The sequence below is a fragment of the Staurois parvus genome, unplaced genomic scaffold (assembly GCF_062004578.1).
Source record: "Staurois parvus isolate SC_StPar_1 unplaced genomic scaffold, SC_StPar_1.0 ptg000132l, whole genome shotgun sequence".
Lineage (NCBI taxonomy): Eukaryota > Metazoa > Chordata > Amphibia > Anura > Ranidae > Staurois > Staurois parvus.
Genome location: NW_028317928.1, coordinates 5,430,293 through 5,436,342, shown reverse-complemented (window position 1 = coordinate 5,436,342; position 6,050 = coordinate 5,430,293). Strand labels below are relative to the sequence as shown.

General features: G+C 48.4%; 1 protein-coding gene across 1 annotated transcript in view; it reads left to right on the top strand.

Annotated features, from left to right (window-relative positions):
- Positions 1-6,050, top strand: part of LOC149466215 (uncharacterized) — a 475,763-nt gene that overhangs the window by 336,229 nt on the left and 133,484 nt on the right. The gene's annotated exons all lie outside the window — the stretch shown is intronic.

Below are 6,050 nucleotides of genomic sequence, written 5' to 3'. Positions count from 1 at the left end.
GGCCATTTTGTCGTAGCCCACCTTCTGCGGACACAAGCACAATGCTATTTTCTCGCTACTGTTTTCCCATAATACCAGCATAAACTAGCATTTTCACTTTGGCCATTTAATACAATTCAGTGCAGTCAATAAATCGCTAAACGTTAGAGGCAATGACATGAGAACGAGAGCAGAGGGAAGGAGCAGCGGCCATTTTGTCTTGGTCTGAAAATCTAAATATTGGTGTAAAAATTACACATTTAATGAATTACCCAGCATCCCCTGCTCTGCCTATTGTCTCTTTCTTGCTCTGCCAAGGAGCAGCTTAGTTTTAAAGTGGGGTCAGGTTCCAATGTATATATTATTTGTTCATTTTTGATATCAGAAGGGACCTATACCAATTTATTTTCCTTTTTTTGCCTTCTGCAACCCAGTGGGCATCTTTTTGCTTGTTGGGGAGATTTTCCATCACTTCCTGTCTCATAGCCATAACAGGAAGTGAGAGGAAATCTCCCCTTGTTGTCACCATGGTATCCCACACACACACTGGTCTCTTCCACACGCCCTCACAAGAGCCAGTCCTCTCCCCGCCATGTGCGTTCTCCGCAAGGTAGAATGAACAGAGTTCAGCAAAGCCCATTTGCTAATCTCCCCTTCTTGCTCCTATTTCCACTTTTCCCAGCCAGTATGGCCGGGGAAGAAGGTAATCAAGTGCGATCTGCACTCAGTTGGAGGACAGGGAGGCATCAGGGGTCTTTTTGACCCCTGATGTCTCATTAAAGAGAACCCATCACCAAAAAAAGCATCACATAAGGGACTTTGTGTGCCTTGTGATGAAAAATAAGTTTAGTGAAAAAAAATTTGTAAAAGTGTAAACCCCTCCCCAAATCTTTTTAGAGCACCCCCACTGACACACACATACTAACGTTAATGTACTTTGATAGCAATGTACATGCTACAAAACAAAATTAGAATCACCCGTCACCTTCGTACACACCCCTACGTTACTGCACAGCATACAGCACACGTGTGGGTGGAGACAATTGCGCCACATAGATGAGGTATCGCAGCGACCGTCAGAGTGAAAGCAATAATTTTAGGGCCATCATCCATGGTGAACTCTAAAATTGTGAAGGCTCTTCAGGGTGTCACCCATGGAAAATTTGAGGTAGAGATGGTGGGGACATGGGGATGGGGCAAAGATATGGATACATGGATGGTGGAAAGAGATGGTGGGGACATGGATGATGAACAGAGAGGTTGGGGACTTGGATGATGAACAGAGAGGTTGGGGACATGGATGGTGAACAGAGATGGTGGGGACATGGATGGTAGACAGAGACATGAAGGATAGAGATGGTGGGGACGTGGATGGTGGAGACAAGGATGGTGGAAAGAGATGGCGGAGACATGGGGATGGTGGACACAGATAGTGGGGACATGGGGAAGGTGGACAGAGATGGTGGGGACATGGATGGTGCACAGATATGGTGGAGACATAGATGGTGGAAAGAGATGGTGGGTACATGGATGGTGGGGACACTGATGGTGAACAGAGATGGCGGGGACATGGATGGTGAACAGAGATGGTGGGGACATGGAGGGAGGACAGAGATGGTGGGGACATAGATCGTAGACAGATACGATTGAGACATGAAGGACAGAGATGGTGGGGATGTGGATGGTGGAGACGTGGATGGTGGAAATAGATGGTGGAGACATGGGGATGGTGGACAGAGATGGTGGGGACATTGATGGTGAACAGAGATGGCGGGGACATAGATGGTGGACAGAGATGGTAGGGACATGGATGGTGAACAAAGATGGTGGAGACATGGATGGTGAACAGAGATGGTGGGGACATAGATGGTGCTCAGAGATGGTGGAGACATGGATGATGAACACAGATGGTGGAGACATGGATGGTGAACAGAGATTGTGGGGATATAGATGGTGTACAGAGATGGTGGAGACATGGACGATGAACAGAGATGGTGGGGACATGGATGATGAACAGAGATAATGGGGTCATGGATGATGAACAGAGATAGTGGGGTCATGGATGATGAACAGAGATAGTGGGGTCATGGCTGATGAACAGAGATAGTGGGGTCATGGATGATGAACAGAGATGGTGGGGACATGGATGATGAACAGAGATAGTGGGGTCATGGATGATGAACAGAGATAGTGGGGTCATGGCTGATGAACAGAGATAGTGGGGTCATGGCTGATGAACAGAGATAGTGGGGTCATGGATGATGAACAGAGATAGTGGGGTTATGGCTGATGAACAGAGATAGTGGGGTCATGGATGATGAACAGAGATAGATGGGGTCATGGATGGTGAACAGAGATGGTGGCGACATGGATGGTGAACACAGATGGTGGGGACATAGATGGTGCACAGAGATGGTGGAGACATGGATGATGAACAGAGACGGTGGAGACATGGATGGTGAACAGAGACGGTGGAGATATAGATGGTGTACAGAGATGGTGGAGACATGGATGGTGAACAGATTGTGGGGATATAGATGGTGTACAGAGATGGTGGAGACATGGATGGTGAACAGAGATGGTGGAGACATGGATGATGAACAGAGATGGTGGAGACATGGATGGTGGACAGATATGGTGGAGACATAGATGGTGGAAAGAGATGGTGGGAATATGGATGGCGGGGACATTGATGGTGAACAGAGATGGCGGGGACATGGATGGTGAACAGAGATGGTGGGGACATGGAGGGAGGACAGAGATGGTGGGGACATAGATCGTAGACAGACACGATTGAGACATGAAGGACAGAGATGGTGGGGACGTGGATGGTGGAAATAGATGGCGGAGACATGGGGATGGTGGACAGAGATAGTGAGGTCATGGATGGTGAACAGAGATGGTGGAGACATGGATGATTATTATTATTATTATACAGTATTTATATAGCGCCAATAGTTTGCTCAGTGCTGTACATTATAATTGACAGTACATGAGATAGTACAGTAACAATACAATACACGAGGGGTTCCAGGGCCCTGCTCCTTGGAGCTTACAATCTAGGAGGAAGGGGATAGTGGTACAGGAGGAGATAGCTGCGGGGGATGGAGTGGTGGGAAGAGCGGAGATCAGCATTTAGGTGAGGGCAGGGTAGGCTTCTCTGAAGAGATTGGTTTTCCGGGTGCGCCTAAAGGTGAGGAGGGTAGGTGACAGTCTGATGGATTGGGGTAGTGAGTTCCAGAGGATAGGGGAAGCCCTGGAGAAGTCCTGGAGACGGGCATGGGATGATTAACAGAGATGGTGGAGACATGGATGGTGAACAGAGATGGTGGGGATATAGATGGTGGAGACATGGATGATGAACAGAGATGGTGGAGACATGGATGGTGAACAGATTGTGGGGATATAGATGGTGTAGAGATGGTGGAGACATGGATGATGAACAGATATGGTGGGGACATGGATGATGAACAGAGATAGTGGGGTCATGGATGGTGAACAGAGATGGTGGGGACATAGATGTTGCTCAGAGATGGTGGAGACATGGATGGTGAACAGAGATTGTGGGGATAGAGATGGTGGAGACATGGATGATGAACAGAGATGGTGGGGACATGGATGATGAACAGAGATAGTGGGGTCATGGATGGTGAACAGAGATGGTGGAGAAATGGATGGTGAACAGAGATGGTGGGGACATAGATGGTTCACAGAGATGGTGGAGACATGGATGATGAACAGAGACGGTGGAGACATGGATGGTGAACAGAGACGGTGGGGATATAGATGGTGTACAGAGATGGCGGAGACATGGATGATGAACAGAGATGGTGGAGACATAGATGGTGAACAGATTGTGGGGATATAGATGGTGTACAGAGATGGTGGAGACATGGATGATGAACAGAGATGGTGGGGACATGGATGATGAACAGAGATAGTGGGGTCATGGATGATGAACAGAGATAGTGGGGTCATGGCTGATGAACAGAGATAGTGGGGTCATGGATGATGAACAGAGATAGTGGGGTCATGGCTGATGAACAGAGATAGTGGGGTCATGGATGATGAACAGAGTTAGTGGGGTCATGGATGGTGAACAGAGATGGTGGCGACATGGATGGTGAACATAGATGGTGGGGACATAGATTGTGCACAGAGATGGTGGAGACATGGATGATGAACAGAGACGGTGGAGACATGGATGGTGAACAGAGACGGTGGAGATATAGATGGTGTACAGAGATGGTGGAGACATGGATGGTGAACAGATTGTGGGGATATAGATGGTGTACAGAGATGGTGGAGACATGGATGGTGAACAGAGATGGTGGAGACATGGATGGTGAACAGATATGGTGGAGACATAGATGGTGGAAAGAGATGGTGGGAACATGGATGGCGGGGACATTGATGGTGAACAGAGATGGCAAGGACATGGATGGTAAACAGAGATGGTGGGGACATAGAGGGAGGACAGAGATGGTGGGGACATAGATCATAGACAGACACGATTGAGACATGAAGGACAGAGATGGTGGGGACGTGGATGGTGGAAATAGATGGCGGAGACATGGGGATGGTGGACAGAGATGGTGGGGACATTGATGGTGAACAGAGATGGCGGGGACATAGATGGTGGACAGAGATGGTAGGGACATGGATGGTGAACAAAGATGGTGGAGACATGGATGGTGAACAGAGATGGTGGGAACATGGATGGCGGGGACATTGATGGTGAACAGAGATGGCGGGGACATGGATGGTGAACAGAGATGGTGGGGACATGGAGGGAGGACAGAGATGGTGGGGACATAGATCGTAGACAGACACGATTGAGACATGAAGGACAGAGATGGTGGGGACGTGGATGGTGGAAATAGATGGCGGAGACATGGGGATGGTGGACAGAGATAGTGAGGTCATGGATGGTGAACAGAGATGGTGGAGACATGGATGATTATTATTATTATTATACAGTATTTATATAGCGCCAATAGTTTGCTCAGTGCTGTACATTATAATGGAGACAGTACATGAGATAGTACAGTAACAATACAATACACGAGGGGTTCCAGGGCCCTGCTCCTTGGAGCTTACAATCTAGGATGAAGGGGATAGTGGTACAGGAGGAGATAGCTGCGGGGGATGGAGTGGTGGGAAGAGCGGAGATCAGCATTTAGGTGAGGGCAGGGTAGGCTTCTCTGAAGAGATTGGTTTTCCGGGTGCGCCTAAAGGTGAGGAGGGTAGGTGACAGTCTGATGGATTGGGGTAGTGAGTTCCAGAGGATAGGGGAAGCCCTGGAGAAGTCTTGGAGACGGGCATGGGATGATTAACAGAGATGGTGGAGACATGGATGGTGAACAGAGATGGTGGGGATATAGATGGTGGAGACATGGATGATGAACAGAGATGGTGGAGACATGGATGGTGAACAGATTGTGGGGATATAGATGGTGTAGAGATGGTGGAGACATGGATGATGAACAGATATGGTGGGGACATGGATGATGAACAGAGATAGTGGGGTCATGGATGGTGAACAGAGATGGTGGGGACATAGATGTTGCTCAGAGATGGTGGAGACATGGATGGTGAACAGAGATTGTGGGGATATAGATGGTGTACAGAGATGGTGGAGACATGGATGATGAACAGAGATGGTGGGGACATGGATGATGAACAGATATAGTGGGGTCATGGATGGTGAACAGAGATGGTGGAGAAATGGATGGTGAACAGAGATGGTGGGGACATAGATGGTTCACAGAGATGGTGGAGACATGGATGATGAACAGAGACGGTGGAGACATGGATGGTGAACAGAGACGGTGGGGATATAGATGGTGTACAGAGATGGCGGAGACATGGATGATGAACAGAGATGGTGGAGACATAGATGGTGAACAGATTGTGGGGATATAGATGGTGTACAGAGATGGCGGAGACATGGATGATGAACAGAGATGGTGGGGACATGGATGATGAACAGAGATAGTGGGGTCATGGATGATGAACAGAGATAGTGGGGTCATGGATGATGAACAGAGATAGTGGGGTCATGGCTGATG